This window comes from Mustela nivalis (assembly GCF_964662115.1).
Source record: "Mustela nivalis genome assembly, chromosome: 18".
NCBI lineage: Eukaryota > Metazoa > Chordata > Mammalia > Carnivora > Mustelidae > Mustela > Mustela nivalis.
In genome coordinates, this window is record NC_139037.1 from 2,248,424 (window position 1) to 2,267,429 (window position 19,006).

The following is a 19,006-nucleotide window of genomic DNA, read 5'->3' on the forward strand; positions in this document are numbered from 1 at the left end:
TTCCTTGTGTGTGCGGGACGGGCCTGGTTTGCTTGAAGTCGGTGCCTGCGAGACCAAACCTCAGTGCCTCAGGGTGGCAGCTGGTTTGTCCTGCCCAAGCCCTTCTTGCTGCGCACATCTATTGAGCACCTACTGTGTGCCTGACACTGCTCTGGAGCAGGGGCGTGTGTGGCCCCGCCCCATGGAGCTTGCATCCAGCGCGAGGTCCCGCCGCTTTCCACGGAGGCAAAGGCTCCGCTGGTGTGGGCGCCCCGGAGAGGACACTTGTTTTTTAATTAATGTCTTCTTTAAAAATTAGCAGCAGGACCCCAGAAGACAGGGTTGGGCGCAACGGGGCTCTCTGCAGCTCGCCAGCGCGCGTGAGCAGGCAGATTTCGAGTCGGGGTCCGGCTTTCCGGTGCTGCGGGTGCCGGGAGCTGGGGTAGCGGCAGCCCTTCCCCGGGGGGCAAGAACAGGCAGGCGCGGAGGAGGTTCTGTGGAGCCCGACCAGAGCTGGGGCCCGTCCGGGAGCGCACACCCTGTTCCTCCGTCCCGACGGCGTGCGGCAGTTTGGCCTGGGGCTGCCATCCATCCCCGACCCTCTCTGCCCAGAGACTCCTCAGTCAGGCCACCTCTGCGGGGCAGCACTGCCTGCCTCCCCCTCAGGAACCCGCCCACATTCCGAGGGAAGGAGCGCTTTCTGCCCGAGGTGATTTACTGCCAGAGCAATTTGTAGCTAATTAGCCAGCATGCAGTGATGAGAAGCTTGCATAATAATTACGGGTGATCATTGCGTCTTGGCAGAGGGCGCCTCTCCACGGAGCAGCTTACATGGTCTGGCTTTTGTGGGGAGCGGCCGTGGCCCGCTGTCTCGGGCGAGGTCCTGCTGGCCATCACGGTCTTGGTGCCTGCCCCTTCCCTCGACGGGTTCCATAGGCAGCCGGTGTCCCTCCGCTTGTATAAGTAGCTTGCCCGGTCTAGGTGCCACCCACGAAGACAGGCAGCTCAGCACAGAGGATGAGCCTTGAACCGCAGTCCTCTGCCCCCTCCTTCAGAGGGCACACCCAGACCCCTGACCCTGGGCTCTACTTCCGCACGACGAGAAGGCTGTCTTCTGAGCTGCCTCCGGGATGTTTTCTGTCCCGCGGGGAGAAGAGGGATTCATCCTGTGCCCCCGGAGGAAGTAAACTGGGAGAACAGAAGCCGTAGTGCCTTTGGGACGCTGCCCCCGAGTCCACACCGTGCTCCATGAATGTGGATGGTGGGGAGTTACCCCACGGGGAGAGCGTCAGGTGCTGGGTCCCTGGACTCTGGGTGGCAGACGGCACTCTGTCCTTTCTCTGGCCCTGGGGCCTTCCCCGTCTTGTGTGCCGTGGTGAGGGGGCACCCCGTCAGAAGCCACAGAGTGGTGCAGGAACAAGGTCAGGGCCATGGGTGTCTGAACAAGGAGGTTTTGAGACGCAAACGTCAAATTCCCTGCCAACGTCTGCGTTGCTTTCCAGACAACGCTTTAAAATCAGCTGGGGTCCGGGCGGCTGATGCAGGGAAGATCAACTCTGGAACCTTCTTTGGTAGAAGTCATGCAAAATGGGCAGTGGTCCTCATTCTTCTGCAGGGGCTGGATGCAGCCCTGCGTAGTGGTTGGGGTGGGTGGGAGGGCCCTCTCTCCTCCCCTCCCCCATCAAACGCACGGATCTATAAACATGTCAGGACAGTCGTAAAAGAGATGGATTTTGCTCCCCAGCAACATCCCTATCGGTCTGTCGCCAGAAAATTCACGACTGGCTATTATGGTCAAGTTCCCCAGCCAGGCATCCCGCACCACGGGACAGGGCTGAGGGCATGGCTCAGAGCCCAGCTCCGCCCCTCACTAGCTCCGTGGCCTGGAGCAAATTGCTTACCATGCCTGTGCCTCAATTTCCCCACCAATGAAAGGGGGATAAAAAACAAAGTGGCATTCGTAATGTCGGGTGCCCAGGGAGCCCTCAGTAATTCTTAACTCGCGGTTCCCGGCTGGAGGAAGTAAAATCGTGTGGCGTATCCAAGAGCCAGGCCCGTCAGGTGCACTGGTACGTGGCAGGCCGTGCGGGGAGCCAGTGGGGCAGGGGGAGACAGGGATGGCATGAGGTTTCTGAACGGAGATCTTCCGAGCTCAGAGCCGCGGACACGCGTTTCCCCCCAGCCATTGTAAAAACATTTAAACCCACTGCTCCCTAGACTCGATTCTAGGATCAGGCCGTTTTGCGTATTTTCTACTGACGTCAGTGCATTCCGGGAGGAGCGCCCGTCTCCGTGTTCTGCTCTGGGTTTCTCCCGCGCGCACGCACCCACATGAGCATCACGGAGACCAACATCTGCCTGGTCTACTGCTGCCCCCGGCAGCCCCTGTGCCCCTCCGGTCAGCACCAGCCCTTTCCTCCGCGGGGAAGCTTCTCTCTGATTCTCCCGCTGACTCTCAGGGCTCCAAGCGCCCGTCCTGGGGCCGTGCAGAGGGCTCTCCTCTGTGTCGGCTCCTTTTGTTCCGCAGCACAACTGTGAGAAGCGTCCCCGGTGCTGCTGTACAAAGCATGCCAAGACGTTAAAGCACTTTGTTTGTGGGCGGGAGCTGTAGTCATTGCTCGACTCGAAACATTTCATTCTGAGAAACGTCTAAGGGAAACATATTTTTAAAAAATTCACTTTTCTTTGCCAGGAGCAGCGTTAGGCTTTTTTTTGTGCGGCCCTTATAATATTAAATCCCGTGGTTGTCACAAATAGGCTTATTTACAGTGCATCTCAAAGAAATGAACTAGCCTGGTGTACTGGAAAGTAGGAACGGGACACCGAGCTGAAGGCCGCGGAGGAACAGCGTGTCCTAGACTGAGCAGGCGCCGCGGGGAAACAGAGAAGCACCCCCCTGGGCGCTGTTCACACCTGAAGGGGGACTGCCAGCCATGTGTCTGCACCTGTGCACCAAGAGCCTCTTGCACCTGTGCCAGGTGTGGTCAGCTCCCAGGGCCCCGCTGGCAAGCGGGTGTCACTTGTGACAGTGAGTGTCCAGGGCTGTCCAGTCACAGGATGTCATGGAGATTTGGTGCACCTGCTTCTTACACAGTGTCCAACCCTGCAGCTGTCCCAGTCCAGCTGGCTTTCTGCTGGTGGCAGACCCTCTCTTCTGCCTCTATCTACATTGGCAACAAATGCTTGGGAAGTTCTATCTCTAAATTCATCTCTAAGTTTCGTTCATTCATTCAAAGGAGTTGGCTCATGTGATTGTGGAGGCTGGCCAAGTCTGCAGTCTGCAGGGCGGGCCAGCAGACTGGAGACCCAGGGAAGAGCTCTTGCTACAGCTTGAGTGTGAAGGCTGTCAGTGGCACAATTCCCTCTTGCTTGGGGAAAGTGAGTCTTTTCTCTATGAAGGACATCACCTGATTAGATGAGGCTCACCTACGTGATGGAGAGCAATCTGCTTTACTCACTCTGTTGATTTCAGCATTCATTGTCTAGACTGGTGTCTGACAAATATCTGGGTACCGTGGCCCACATCTCCTGGAGCTTTACAGACTGCTCCCTGGAGCCCCAGAAACCCCATAAAGGGCCATCAGGTGGGTAGGCTGGGAGTCAGAAGGGTTAACTTGGAGCCCCTCAACCCTCTGAGAGCAATTCTGTTCCCTACCTGACCCCACCAGGCTCTGCTCGAGCCCCAGCTCGTACTTCAGGAAGTCCCGCATGGCTGTGCTCCCCAGCCTCGCCTCTGAGCTCCTGCACCTGTCCTCTGCACCCTGGGCTTCTGGATGGCCCCCACCTCACACTTTAGACATCACTGCACACTGTTCTGTAAGCACTGGGCCTCCCTCGTGCAACTTTCCCCAGCCTCCCGGAGGGGTGCCTCGGTACCCAGATTCCGGCTATGCCTTTAGCTCCTCCAGACCTTCAGAAGGGTTTCCCTCAGGCCGTGCTGCTGCGGCTCGATGCTCGGCCTGGCTCACCTCTGCTCAGGGTCCCGCCTGCCCACCTGCCGTCCTCACAGCCCCGCGCCTCCACCCCGGGCGCGGGAGAGGAGAGGGACTGCAGTGGAGGCGCGCGGCGTGAAACCGTGTCGCGGCTGGTGGGCCCGCCCTGGGCGGACTGCGTGGCTCCCGCGGTGACGGCCCACGTGGAACGCACCAGCCCCGGAGACCCAGAGGATGTCTTCCTTTGGTGTGAACGTGTGTGCGCTAGTGTAGCCGGGGGAAGCGCTGGGGACCGGCGCTCCCGACGGCTTACCTGGGGGCAGGGGCGGTGTTGAGTGAGGAATTTGCAGGTAGAATTCACGCTTCATTCGAGTTTTATCGTGTCTACATCTGTAGGATCAGTACATCTTCCCGTCTAGACCTGCACAGCCACGTTCACGCGCGGAGCACACTCGTGGTCCAGACAGGGAGTGTCATGAGCCCCAGAGGCCCCCCCAGCCCCAGATGGTTGCTCTCCCGAAGTCCCAGCTCCAGGGTTCCTGCCCCTTGTGAACGTAGTGTAAGTGAGCCGCACTGCAGACACACTCGCGCGGGGCTCTGCTGCCGGGGCTGCTCGTGGAAGCCGCCTGCGTTGTTTGGGAATCGATGACACCGCGGGGTCTCCCCCGGCGGCCGCCGCACAGCAGACGCGTCACCTCCCTGTGCGTCGGGTTCGGGCAGTCGGGCGGGGTCTCACGGGCAGGCCTGCCCCGGTTCTGGGGGACACGCGGACACAGGCTGGTGGGACTGCTGGGCCTTGGGGCACACGCGGGACCTGCCTCCGCAGGCTATGCCACTGCTCCAAAAACGTGTTCGTGCGGGAGCGGCCGCACGCGGGTCGGGGAGCGAGGCTGCCCAGGGTCGCTCTCCCAGGTTGCAGGGCTGGGTTCGAGCTCAGGAAGTCAGATTGCAGAGGCTCCGACGCTGAACTTTTCACCACCTCGGGACGCGGGAACAGACTTGCTGGCCCCACTCAGAGGGGAGGCCTGGGTCACTCGGATTCCGAAAGCGTTGATCTGTATCTTAAATCCAAGCTTCCTCTCATGAAGGGGTCAGCCTCTGAGGACACCGCTCTTTTGTAGGAGGAGAAAGTATTTTTAGCACACCCGGGATCGAATGTTGGCTCGGTGACCCAGTAGCCGTGCAACCCTGGATGACTCCTCGGGAGCAGAGAAATACGTAAACCACACACCGAGAGGCTTCACGCAGCGTCCCTTCGAAGTCCGCACAGATCCCCAGTGAAGCTGTTGTGCTGACGATTGAGGAAAGTTCTGAAGCACGGGAAGCAAGCCAAGGTCTGTCATCCCTCTCTCGGCATTTGTCTGGGAAGAGGGTCCCTGTGGGGGCCCCACATTAACACCAGAGCAGGACACGGGCGTAGCAGAACCTGACATTGACTGATCTCTCTCTATTTTTAAAGATTTTATTTATTTATTAATTTGACAGAGAGAGACAGCGAGAAGGAAACACAAGCAGGGGGAGCGTGAGAGGGAGAAACAGGCTTCCCTCCGAGCAGGGAGCCCGATGTGGGGCTCGATCCCAGCACCCCAGGATCATGACCTGAGCCGAAGGCAGATGCTCAGCGACGGAGCCCCCCGGACACCCCTCGACCGATCTTTTTAACACGCCTCCAGTGTTTGTGCATTTCACAATTTTTGTAATTTGTAAGTGTTTGCAATTTCACAATTAATATGTGAAAGGATTAAAAACACAAGACAGGATAGAACTTACTGTAGAGAAATCAGTTCTGCAGGTAAGTTTTCCAGGAGTGAGTCTTGAGCTCTCTCCTGCCTAACCCCGCCCCAGGCCACGCTCGCATCAAGTCCATCTGAGCTTGGGGCACCACCTAGGGGGACGCGTGTGATGCACGTAGCCAGAGGAGGGAAAGGACAGTGCTGAGGACGGAGGGAAGACACTGTCTGTGTCACAGGGCCGGGCCTGTGTTCATTTGTTCCTTCACTCATTTACTCACGCACCCCTGCACTCACTCATTGACTCACGCACCCCTGCACTCACTCATTCACTCACGCACCCCTGCACTCACTCATTGACTCACGCACCCCTGCACTCACTCATTGACTCACGCACCCCTGCACTCACTCATTGACTCACGCACCCCTGCACTCACTCATTGACTCACGCACCCCTGCACTCACTCATTCACTCACGCACCCCTGCACTCACTCATTGACTCACGCACCCCTGCACTCACTCATTGACTCACGCACCCCTGCACTCACTCATTGACTCACGCACCCCTGCACTCACTCATTTACTCACGCACCCCTGCACTCACCCGTCATCCCTTCGTTGGCCCTCCCCCTCCCTCCCTCCTCCTCCATCCGTCCGTCCGTCCGTCCGTCCGTCCGTTCCTTCCTTCCCTCCATCCATCCGTCCACCCGTCAGTCACTAAGAGGATTAAAACCAGGCCGGCCCGGCTGGGCTGTACACTTGGAGGTGGGGACGGGGGCGGCCTGGCGAGGAATGAAGCTGGCCTGGTGCGCAGAGACCCGACCAGAGCGGCCCTGAAGGGTGTACCGGGGCCATGGGTGTGGGCCTGGGGGTTCCAAGGAGCTTCTGGAGACTGTCAGGGGGCAGGACAGGAGCGAGCCGGACCTCCACCCCCTTTCTGCTCCCTGTCCCCGTCCCTGGACGCAGACGTCGCCCCCGGCATGCTCCCTTGTCCGCTGGGCTCCGCCACGGGGAGCCGCCCCGGAGAGGATTGCTTGCCTCCAGCAGCGGCACATCCCAGGGTCCCTTCTGGGGCCTCTCGTGCTAGCCCGCTTCCTACTTCCGCTGGGCCTCCAGAGGCCCTCAGCCCTCAGCTGAAACCACCTACCGGCTGCCAAACAGCTGGGCCCCGGCAGCGGATGGCCTGAGCCGGCAAAGCCCTCCGTGACGGTCGCGTTTGGTGGCGCGCTCCCCTTGTGACAACGCCGTGGTGTTTACTCCCAGCACCGTCCACGAGAGCTACATGTGACGTTCTCCGCTGAGGAGCAGGACGTGTGGCTGCAAGAGCTGGGGAGCTCTGCGTGTCCGCCCCGGGCAGCGGCAGAGGCCACGTTTGGGCGCCGACGGGCGACGCTGACACACACTCTTGGCCGGTGCCCGTATTGGTTCCCTGCCAGCCCGTGGTGGGACCGTAGCTGTGGGCGCGGCCTGGCCTGTGACAGTCCATGTGCTTCAGGTGGGGCCGGTTCCGGTGAGCCTTTGCCCCTCGGTGGAGGTGGGGACTCTGTCTGGAGTCAGGAGTCCCAGCGGAGGACAAGGGGCGGGAAGACGGAATGTGGCCCTTCTGGACCGGACGGGTCTCCCGGCTGCAGCGGGAATGGGTCAAGCCTCGGTGGATGGGGCTGCGGAGGGAGGTGGGAGGCCTGCGGTCCGGGGGCGTGGCCCGGCCTGCCCAGGGCTGCGGGGAAACGGCCCTCGGAGCCAGACCTGCCGTGGAAACTTCCCCAACGTGCGGCTGGGCTGACGCCTCCTCATGCTGTCTGCTCTGCTTCTGGGAAAGTCCCAGATCCTTCCGGCCTCTCCGGCTCCCAGGGGTTTCCTGGATTGTGGCCACGTCCCCCAGGGTCGGCCCCCACGCCCGCCTAGCCTTCACCTCTGCGTCTGCGTCTCAGATCCTCCTCTGCCTAGAAGGACACCAGGCGTCGTGGATCTAGGGCTCATGACCGATCGCACCTCTACAGGCCCGATTTCCGCGGGGGTCACGCTCACAGGTGCCAGGGCTTAGGACTCGGCAGTGTCTTCTGGGGGGGCATGATTCCACCCACTAACACGGTCTCGGTGCTTGAAGCCTCGGGGGTGTGGGAACCGAGGCCCTGCTGCACGGCCCAACCCCGGCTCCGCTCCTCACCGCGCGGCCCCGGCCGCCAGCCGCCCTCCGTGGGCGCTCGCGTTCCCTGTCTCGAGACAAGAGCTGGACCCGGCTCGGCTCCGTGACCCCCGATGCCCAGCCACATCCCTTCGAAGCTGTCTGAAACCCCCGGGCCGGAGCTCCCTGGAGCTGGTGCAGACGCGAGGCGCGTCCCGCCGCGTGTGCCGATGATCCCGCGGTGCCGCGCCTCTGCGGTGCGTCCTGAGGGCTCCCGCCAGCTCCGACGTCCGCGAGGTCTGCGGCTCGAGGGTGTCTCCGCGGAGGCCCGAGCCTCAGTGTCTTGCCCGCCCACGACCGCCGGCGCCCTCCGTGCAGAGATCTTGAAGGAAGGAAGCGCTGGGCTCTCTCTGGGAACCGCGCAGGCCCCGCGCCGCCAGGGATTGTCCTCGTGACCCAAAAGTAAACATTGGCTCCTAATTTCGATGTTGTGGTGTGGAAACCGCTGGGAAGGCGTTAGACATGTTTCTTAGAACAGAGTGAGCAGACGGTGCTAACGTGCTCCGGGTTTCCCGGCTGCGGCCCTCCCGAGCGCCGGAGTCCCCACGGACAACGAGCAGGTGCCGCCACGGGGTCGTCCGAGTGGGGGCGGCGTTCGGCCCCTCACGAAAACGAGAGGAGCTGCTCCCACATACGCAGATACTGAGAAAGTCCATTTTCTCTCTTCCTGCAAACGTAGAATTTATTTATTATAACCACCGGACGTTACAGTAACATGTAGGCATTTGGTGGCTTATTTTGAAGAAGGGAGTGCCTGACCTTGTCCCGTCCGTGAAGACCGCCCGGACGACACGGGGGCGGAGGGCGCGCCTGGCCCGGCTGCGTGGGGGGCCCGGCTCTCCCCCCCCACATCTGTTGCGGCTCTCCTGCTGGCCTGTCCCTCCCGACTCAGGCCCTCGTGATGGACGGAACCGCGTGTGTGCCCGTCAGTCATCCAACCCCGCGGGCTGACAAGGGTGACTCCAGCTGGGTCATCGGAAGGCTCCGAGTAATTTACCCTGTCTGGCTCTCTGCTCTGTCCGTCGCAAGCGGATAAAGAATTTTCAGGGGGGCCGGTGGCTTGGTGGGCGCCTCCGTGGACATCCGAATGAGTCCGTTGAATGGAGAAGCATGAGGAGGCCGGCCGGGACCCCACGCCTGTCACCCTTCACGCCATTTCACTCCACGACACGGCGGTCTGCTCCCATGTCCAGATCCTTGTCTTGCAGAATTTCTGATGTGTCCTCTTTCCCCCTAGAACATTCTGGGCCTGTATCAGTGATATGGGGACAAGCACTTTCCTACGGACCGAGCCCCATCCCCGGCAAGTTTCCGTGTTGAAGGCCCAGCCTCTAACGGGACGGCCCTGGGAGGTGAAGCCGCAGGGAGGGGGCCAGGGTCAGCTGGGGTCCCGTACAAGGCGGTCAGTGTCCTTGTACAAAGTGGGAGAAACACGGCAGGGAGAACCGTGAGAACACAGAAGCCCGTGGAAGCCCCCGTCTCTGGCCCTTACGTAGCGCCGCCCTGTCAGGCTAAGACTCTGCTTGCTGAACATGGAACTTGAGGACGTGCGGGCATCACAGCTGCAACGTCTGTCGCCCCCCTGACCACCAGGGTTGACTGGCTGGCCTGGCTGCCTGGGCGGGCGCCCCCTTATTCCCCCATCGCCCCACATGCGTCCCTCCCGAGGTCACGCGCTGGGTGGAAGGGGACGACCTTCCCCCCGAGAGAGGAGGCTATTCGGCCACGGGGACACCAGAGCAGCCGCGGTGCCTGCTTGTACCTCCCGGCCAGTTCTTGAGGCCTGTCTGCAGGAGAACATTCTGGAGATCATGGGGGAATCAAGCTTCGAAGACTCCAGACACCATCAAACGAGGCTCTGCCTGTGGCTGTCAGCCTTTCAAAGATAAAAAAATAAAATTAAAATTTAAAAAAAAAAAAACAACACCTTGGTTAAGTAAGCAAGTTTTTGGTATTGGTGCCCGGCAGCACCTACGGGTGTGGCACGGCACACGGATGTCTGGGCCCCTCCCAGCAGGTTGGACTTACCCCGTCTCGCCCGGAGGCTCCGGCATTTCTGCGAGCTCCTGGTGATGGCGGCGTGTGCTCTGAGCCCGGAACCGTGGAGCCCTCCCGTGTGGGTGCAGTGTGGGTGCCGTGGACGTGCCTGGGTGTGTCCCTCCTTCCCTGTGCCCGTTCGGGACGGAGCCAGCGGCACACGACCCAGGGCTCCGCCATCCAGCCTGCCCCGGCCAGCCTGCCTGGTTCAAGGGTGAGCAGGGCCCGGGTGACTGGGGACAGCCCTGCCAGAAGACGCCCGCAGGCTGCCCAGAGAACACTGGCGTGGAAACGCTCCCTCTTCCCTGCTGGGCTGGAATCCGGGTGGAGGAAGCTGTGGGGGCTGCCGGTTGCCAGGAGAGCTCTGAGCACGGGTCCAGAACCGAAGCACGGACCACAGGGGAGAGGAGAACCCACCAGCCTGACGTGGTTTCAGCAGCGGTCGGATGTGGGAGCCTCATGCTCAGGGCGTTTCAGGGTCGTTAGTCCGTTGCCTGCTGTGACTGTCTGACAGGTCTGCCCTCTGTCTGTAGCACAGGGGAAGGGGTCCTGAGAGGCTCATTACCTGTCCCAAGTTCACACAGCTCGTCTGGGGGCCTCGTCTTTTCGGGGTCAGTGGTAATCCACAGCATTTTAGCACAAGAACACAGCTACCGAACTTGGAAGGGGGACGAGGTGCGGGGCTGGCACATCCTGGCTCCCTTGTTCACCAGCTGGGGTCCTCTCTGAACTTCAGGGTCCTCCTCAGAGCAGGATTTTTATGCGCATTCCGACGTGGGTTGCAGATTCCAAGCTCCTCGAGGGCAGGGGGAAGTGACTTTCCTCCTCCACACCACCCCTGCATCCGGCTCCCCAAAAAGATGCTTTCTGGTGTGTGGAATCGGTGAGCGCGTGAGTGTGAGCCGCGCCCCGGACCATCGTAGCCGTCGGGTTTACTAATACTTAGCCCCAAAGCCAGCTCATCGTCCAGTGATGGGTTTTCGAATGACGAAGACCACAGGATGTGGTGAAAAGGGCACAGGCTCTGGAGTCAGAGGCATTTGGCTGAACCCCTGCTCTGCCTTTGGGCAAATGAAGTCAGTCTCTGGGCTGTGATTTCCTGGTGAGCAAAGAGGGTGTGTAGCCCTCCCCTTGGAAGGCAAGGAAGAGTTTCAGAGTGGATCCCAGACGGGGAGTAGTAAGCACTCCATCAGTAGCATTTACTGTTATTTGTTAAATAAAATTTTCTGGGCACAGGGTTTCATAAACCAGAGGGCCAAAGTCAAATGTCAGCTTTGTCCTTAGGAGTACTAGTCTGCACCAGTCACAGAGCATTTTTCTACACCCCGAAATGTGTGTGTGTAATAGGCTGAAAAATGCCCCGTAGCCCCACCTACATGATCCACATCATATCCCCGAGCCTGTGGTGGAGCCCAGAAATAGAGACGGAAGTCAGTTTCTAGAGACACTGTTGGAGGCCTGGAGCAAGCCATGCCTGAAGCCCCAGACCCCCCCTGGGTTGGCTGTTTTGTTATAGAAGCCAGTAAGTTCTTTTACGGGGAGCAGGATGAGAATGGCATTATTGCCCCAAATGAGTGGAAAGACAGATCCCAGAGCATGGGCTGGGGCCTAGCTGTGGGTGCCCAGCTGTGGGTGCCCGGGCTCGCACGCCGCTTTCCCTCCTCCTTGCTAACTCCCATGGTTTGCTCTCGCTCGCACCCACCTCACCTCAGCCGTGGCTCGGACGGGTCTTGGAGTGAGCTGTCGTGCGTCCACGGAGGGGGGCGGTCGTGAGTGGAGACGGGGCTGGGGCTGATCTGAAACATAAATTTGGGGAGAGCAGCGAGGGGACAGCCGGGCCCACCTCCGTGGAGCCGCAAGCCGACATTTGCCACTCCGTCGAATCGCCAGGCCCCTCACTGGTTGGTGCTCTTTTGTGCCTGTTTTACCCGTGCGGAAACCAAGGCACAGGCCACGCAGCCGGTCCACGGCAGAGCTGGGACCGGGCCGTGGGCGTGCTCCGTTCTGAGCCGTTCCTGAGCCCGCCGCAGGAAGACTCCCACACCCCCACCGTCTGTCCCAGGACCGCCTCCCAGCCCAGCGCCCACAGGCTTGGTTTTCCCAGGCTGTGTTGTTTGGGTGGGGGGCAGGCTGTGGAGCTGGATGGGCCTGGCTGGCTCTGCTGCCCTGAGTAAGAGAACCTGCTTCTCTGAGCTTCCTCTCCCACGTAGAGAGAACGGAGACGGTCCTGCCTCACGCCCTCCGGGGTGGGACGTGCAAACCAAACACGTGCAGGAAACCAGCCTGGAAATCTCGCCCGTGGCTTCGGCCCTGGACTCCACACGGACCCCCACCAGGTTTCTTTTCCAGGCTCCCCGTTTTGGGGCCGGCCCTCTGGCAGGGTGTGCGTGGAAGTGGAGGGCCTTGATCTCGGGTGCAGACAGATGGGCGTGGGAAAGGTCGCCGCGGGCTTCACCCTGCGGGACAGCTGCTGTGGCTGCCTGCTGATAGCCACCACAGGGGGACAGAGGGGGCAGGAGGTAATACTGGTGCAAAACACTCAGATAAGACAAAGCACACAGGGCCTGGCTATCATTTCTGGCAGGCCCTCAAAGCCCATCACGCACCAGGGCAGCCGGCGTTCCGGAAACCTGTCCTGGCTGGCAGCCGGTCACACGCTACCAGGCGGTCCCCTGGCCTCCCTTTGCACCCGCCCACCCAGGGCACCAAACGTGGCAGGGGTGGGCAGGGGTGTACCAAGAGTGGCTGCAGACAGGGGCGTGGCGGGGGTAGAGACAGAAGGCCAGAGCTGGGAGGCACGGGGGTCCGGGACTGAGGCTGTGGACGATGGCACATGCACCTGGTCATTTTATCACTGTTTCCGCCTTAGGGCCAAGAAGCTGGGGTCACGGGGCAGGTAGCCTGCCGAGGTTCTGGGGCTTGCTGGGAACAGACGAGGAAGAGGAGGGGACCCCTCTGGGGTCCAGGGACGGTGGGCTCTGTGGGAGAAGCCAGGGTCCGGTAGCTTCCAGGATCTGAGCAGGGGCTCGGTCACACAGCGCCTTCTAGCCCCGCCGCAGCGGGGGAGGCACTCTTGTCTCCATGCCCGTGGGAGATCTGAGGGCTGGCACGGGTCTGCAGGAGCCGGGAGCCCCGTGCCAGGTGAGACCATGCTGGCCATCCCCTGGGACAGAGGTTCTCACCTGGCCTGCGTGCACCCACAGGGGACGGTGGGCGATGTGTGCGGGCGACGTGAGCTGGTGTCAGTGGAGGGGTGACTCTGGTACCTCGCGGGGGCAGGCCAGGGAGGCTGTCAGCACCCGACGGGGCCCAGGATGGCCCCACCACAAGGAACCATCCAGTCCCAACGTCAGAGGTGTTGAGGGAGAGAAACCCCGTTCTTGGCCAAACTTCCCACGTGCGATGGTGCTCCGGATGTCGCTGCTTTCGGGTGAGCTGATGACTGTGCTGTCCTGTTCCTTCTGGGACACGTGGGCACCGGGGAGCGGTTCTGCATTCTGCACGGCTCCTCAGGGGCCGAGTGTGGTCTGGGGGTGTCTCCCCTTACCTTACACAGATGAGGGAGCCGGTCGAGAGCACGATTCAAGTTCCACCCAGAACAGAATCGTGGGCCTTGCTTCTGCCTGCTCAGGACACCGCCCAGCTCCCTGCTTGTTCTGCTTGGACTCTACTGTCCACTCACCGTCCAGAGGGAGCCCCTTAAAGGGAAATCCAACTCCATCGCTTATTGCCGGAAACCTTCCAGCAGCTTCTGTGCATAGTTTGAGAAAATTCCAAAACCCTCCCTGAGCCTCCCAGGCCCCACATCATCTTGCGTCATCATCTCTTTGACCCTACTGGGCCTCCTTGTGCTCCATAAACACTCCCAGTGCACACCTACCCCAGGGCCTTTGCATGGCAGTTCCCTCTTCTGTAAGAACCCCTAGCTATTTTCAGGACCGAGAGACTTGACCTCTGCAGCGCTGTCATCAGGAAGACCTCCAACGACTATTGCATCTAAAGCAGCCTTCCTGCTCCCTTATTCCCTCGCCTGCATCCTGCTGTAGTGTCCTTTGAAGCGCTCTATCACCACGTGGCATAGTTATCCGCCCATTTATTCTCATGTTTGGTTGTTGTCTGGCTCCCTCGGTGGTGCGTGCTATCAGAGGAGGCCCGGCCTGCGATGGTCATGGCTCTCGCTGCATCCCCAGCTTGGAGAGCAGGGATGCTGGAGACGAGAACCAAGGTCTCCTGTGGTTGCGGGAGGGGAGGGAGGGGCTGCGACTCGAGCACGTGCCCCTGCCACCTGCCAGCTCCGTTCTTCCCCAGGGACCGCCCAGCCGGTTGAGGGCTCTTCCTATGCTTGCTCAGGTAGAGCTTCGGATGGTGTCCCCTAAAGAGATGTGTCCACGTCCTCATCTGCAGAACCGGTGGAGATGATGATATTTAGAAATAGGGCCTTGCAGATGTAGTTAAACCAGGGATTTTGAGATGAGCTCAGTCTGGGTCACCCGGCCAGGCCCTAAATCCAATGACCAGTTTCTTAGAAGAGACACAGAGGAGAGACACACCCACAGGGAGAGCCCACGTGGGGAGGGAGGCAGAGACAGGAGGACATGGCTGCATCCAGGGGACGCCTGAGCCCCCACGAGCTGCGGGAGGCAGGAAGGATCCTCCCTGGAGCCTCTGGAGGGAGTGCAGTGACCTCCATGACACCTGGTTCTGGACTCTTTGCCTCCAGACCAGTGAAAGAATGAATTCCTGGCGTTGGAAACCACCCAGGTGGTGGTGATTTATTGCGGTGGCCCCGGACGCTCGCTTCTCACCGACGGAGGGGCCCAGAAGTCTGACGGTCCCTTCGAGTTGCATGAGATCCGTGAGTCCACAGGCGTGTAGAATGCCGGCTCATCATCTGGTGTCTGCGAGAAACGAGGGAGTTGCTGAGAAACCAGCCAGCGTCACATTCCTGCAGCCGAGGGCAGAGAGAGTTGAAGGGTTGAGATGGGGAACACATTTCCTTGTAATCAAATCCAGAAGCCACCTCATAAACCTTATTCCGAGAGACCCTCTGGGTCCTGGGTGTGGGCAGCAAAATGTGGATTTGATTCCCGCAAGCAGCCAGATTCCTGGGCTCTGGCCGTCCGGTGATTCCGGCCAAGGAGTGTGGGAACGGGCTCTGAGAGTGTCACCCGAGCGGCTCCGGTCAGTCCCGGGGATAGAGCGAGCAGCTGCCTGCTGCCACCCCCAATAACCCCGGGCTCTGGGACAGCCCCTGGGCACTGAGCACCTCAGGGGCTCTGCTGGGAGCCTCGTCTGTGAACCTTCCACACGGAGGCCGAGAAGGCCTGGGAGCCCGTCCTCGTGCACCCAGTGGGACAAGATGGAAAAGGGACTCGGCCAAGACTGTGCAAAGCAGCGTGTGCCAGCCACGGAACCTGGGTCAGCTGGCATGTGCCAGCCCATGGAAGCCGGGCCAGAGTTACAGGACCTGGAACCGCCGCGTGGGCATGGTGGGAGGGTAGCACAGCCAGCGCCCCCCAGGGCTGAGTCCACGGCCACTCCCACCGGCCCCGGGGGCTGGGGCTGGGCGCATCAGTGCTCCTCTCTGAGCCTCACTTTATATGGGGGGAGTGCACGGTACTGCTGTGCAGGTCAGGGAGGTCACAGCGGAGTGAACGCCAGCCCCGTGTCCACCGTTGCTTGACTGGGGCTCTGCCACCCTGGCCCTGGGCCACTCTGAGGACATCACCTGGGCCTCACCCACTCTGGTGAGAAGGTCAAAGAAGGACCTGCCAAGAGGGTTGTCAGGAGGCTCTGTGAGAAAATATCGAGAAAAGCTTTCTTGTCTCACAGGAGCTTCTGGAAAGGAAAGCGTGTTTGAGGTCCACGTTACAGGAAGGACATGTTGGGCTCTAAGACGATCATTCCTGTTTTCCGCTGTGGGACTTTGTCTGATTTACGTGCCCTCTCTGGGCTTCCGTTCTGCTTTGTCTGGAACACGGTGATGACAGGCCCCTTCCCGTGGTCGGGTTGCAAGGATGAAGTGCGGGTGCCAGCTGGCGTGCCGCCTGGCGCACAGGGGTGGCCCGGACCTGCGTGTGGAGAGCCTTCGGGGCCTCTGTACATGCAGTGTGTGGCCACGCACAGCCAGGCTCCTGGGGAGGCTGCAGAGGAGACCCCATCTTCCCACACCTCCCCCCATTACTCTTTGGCCTCCACGAAGGGCCACACTGCCTTGGGGGCCCTTCCGTTCCGGGGAGGGAGGTCGTGGAGCAGCAAGCAGGTGCGTTGCTAAGTCATTCCGGGTAGTGTTGACGCGGCGATGACTTTGACAGCAGCCTCTCACTGTGTCCCCACGCGGCAGGGACAGGAGAAGTGCTGCCCCGCTGCCTCATCTAGCGCCCCTCCCCAAGGGTCCTAGCAACTGGACAGTGCGGCCATGCACCATCTCACTTATGGGGATACTGAGGCACAGAGAGGTTAAGTAACCTATCCATAGACACATGGCAGAGACAGGATTTGCGCAGTGGCTCCAGAGTCCTGTTGCGGTGTGTGCGTGTGTGTACGTGTGCCTGTGCGTGCACATGTCTGTGTGCACACCTGTGTGTGCAGGTGTGTGCACGTGTGTACGAGTGTGCACATGCATGTACCTGTGTGTGCAGGTTCATGAGTGTGCATGTGCATGTATCTGTGTGTGAAGGTTCATGAGTGTGCATGTGCATGTGTACTGTGTGCAGGTGTGCACACACAGCTGTGAGCATGTGCACACCTGAGCCTGGGCACGTGTGCATGTGTGTGCAGATGCCTAGCTGGGATGTCGGGGCTCCTCTGCAGAGTGGGTGACTAGGGAGGCTGTCAGAGGGGGTGATGTTGGGCCGGCGCAAGCTGGACAACAACGTCAGCCATGGGGACAGTCCCTGGCTAAGAGACTGGCCGGGGCCCCAGAGGCCTTTCGGAAGAGCCAGGCAGGGTCCTACAGCAGTCCGTTGCACACGCCTGTGTTTCAAGGTCCACCCCCTCACACCCGTGGAGGCCCTGCTGGGGGGCGGGTGCACAGAGCAGGACGGAGAGCCTGCCCTCCCCACAGCAGCCGGGCCACGGCCTGTTCAGCCCCGGCTTTCTGAAAGAAGGCGCCCCAGAAACCGCTTCCTGCCAGCCACGCACCCCCTTTTCCATGGCTCCCAGTGGAGGCCGAGGCTGAGCCGGAGACTCTGCGGCATCGCCCCGTGCCTCCCTCTTCCCAGCCACGAACCTCCACGTGCTCCATCTACAGTGTCCCCAGAGCCCCGTCTCGGGCCTCTCCCCCAAAGCGTCCCGGAGCCCCTGAGGCTGCACTGGCCTTCCAAAGGGGGACTTGGGGCTGGGCAGGAGCCGTCTCCGCGCCGGGCTCCCTGGCCTCCGCGGCCCCCGTCTGTCGGGACCCAAGCGCCCGGCTGCTGGGCGGCCACACGAGAGACCGGCGTGTTTTCCGTCACCCCCTTCCCAGGGAACCGCTGTCTCCGAATGCTGAATGTGGGCTGCGGTTTTCAAACGCTCTGACAGAAGGCTTTCAACGGGGCTGAGCGCCGGGTAAATCTTTCCCGCGTGCACCCTGGTTTGGCCTTGGCGAAGTCGTGGTGGGAGCAAGCGGGCTCCCATGTCTCCTGGTGACGGCAGGGAGCCAAGAGGTGAGCTGGGACGGTCGGCTTCTTGGAACCCAGGCCGGGATGGGGAGCCGAGTGGCCCGGTGGTCCTGCCCTGGGGTCCCGGTCCCGCTGGGGACACAGACTGTCGTGTTCCCGAGACCCGCGCTGCCACGTGAGCTCCTTCTGGGGACGAGGGCCGGCACGTGGCGGCGCAGGCTCCCGTGAGACCGGAGAATATGCTCGTGGGGATGGACGCCGTCGTGGAAGGGGCTGGGCCCCGCCTCCACCCCGCGTGTCTCCACGTCGTCCGTGCCTGGCACATGCATGCTTGGTTGGCGGGGTCCCTGCGCCGGACACTTCGGGGTGCTGTGCCGCGTGTCTCTTGTGCTGCAATGGAAGGTTACGGAGACTTTGTCCCCCAGACCGCCGCCCTCACACCGCCATGCCGAGCTCGTGCGCTGTCCCTGGGTGTTGGCGGTGAGCTCCGTGGACTGAGTTTTCTCATCTGTGCTCCTCCGTCCTGTTTCGCACTCACAATGACCTACGGCGTACCAAGTGTTTAGAGATGCGTCCGTCTCTCCTGGGCAAGGCCCTGCTGCCTGTCCCGGTGCAGGGAAAGCCTGCTCCCACCTCCTGTCCGGGCCTGGCTTCTCATCAGAGCAGCGGGGCCACGGATGGGCATCCCCGGATCGGCTTCCCACCACATGCACACAGACGCCCTCATCTCCGTGGCATTCCGCAGTGGACAAGCCTGGGAGACCTTCCCGGGTCACTCATGGTGGGACAGAGGCCCGGGGAGAGGCAGGCTGGCGGTGGTCAGCGCACAGGTGGGAGGAAGGCCGTCCGGAGGGGGCGGTCCTTTCCCCCGGAGCCTCGAGCTTGCCCTGGGGCATAGTCACACCTGGCGACGCGTCCTCCCAGGAAGGGGCCTCCCAGGGGCAGGTGTGTGGGTGCTTGTGCTACTGTCACTGTGGCAGCCTGAGCCGCTGCGTTCTAGTGGTGGCTTCCGTCCCGGGCCAGCTGCCGGGCATTCTGCGCCACACTGTTGGGCAGGCGTCACGCTGGTTTTCCAGGTGGGAGACGGGCTCGTGGAAGCTGACCTCAAGCGGATCCGGTTGGTCAGGGAGGGACCAAGTCAAACCCAGACTCCAATCTCCCCTCCGAGTGTGGCCCGGTGGCCTTTTCCTTTGCACCACGGACATCTCCTGTCCGCACGTCCCAGCCTCGCCACCCGTGTCTGCGACCTGACCCCCACGCTCCTCTGGACCCAAGGCCGCCTGCTGGGTTTGTGCACACGCATTCGTTCATTCGGCAAGTGTTGGCTTACCCTCTGCTGAGGGCCGGAGCAGGACGCAGCTGTGCCTCCAAGCACGCTTTCTGGGGTTGTGTTTTGGGGGGCACAGACGTTCCGAATAGACATAAGGAGTTGGGGATAGTGAGTGCCGTGAATAGTGTCGGGAGGGGGGACGGGGGGGAAGACGGGAGATGGGGCGCTCTTCCGGGCGGGGCGGGTCTCTTTGACCAGATGGCGTCAGAGC

At 61.3% G+C, this 19,006-nt stretch overlaps 1 protein-coding gene across 5 annotated transcripts in view; it reads left to right on the plus strand.

Moving 5' to 3' along the window:
* The window catches only part of LOC309853521 (uncharacterized protein), a 450,528-nt gene that overhangs the window by 198,187 nt on the left and 233,335 nt on the right, over nt 1-19,006 (plus strand). The window contains exon 3 of one of the 5 annotated variants that reach the window (XR_014305781.1): nt 5,033-5,243. The exons of the other annotated variants lie outside the window; for them this stretch is intronic. The gene's annotated coding sequence lies outside the window, so the exon portion shown is untranslated. Of the gene's footprint in view, nt 1-5,032; nt 5,244-19,006 lie in introns of those variants that run through there. 5 annotated transcript variants of the gene reach the window in all.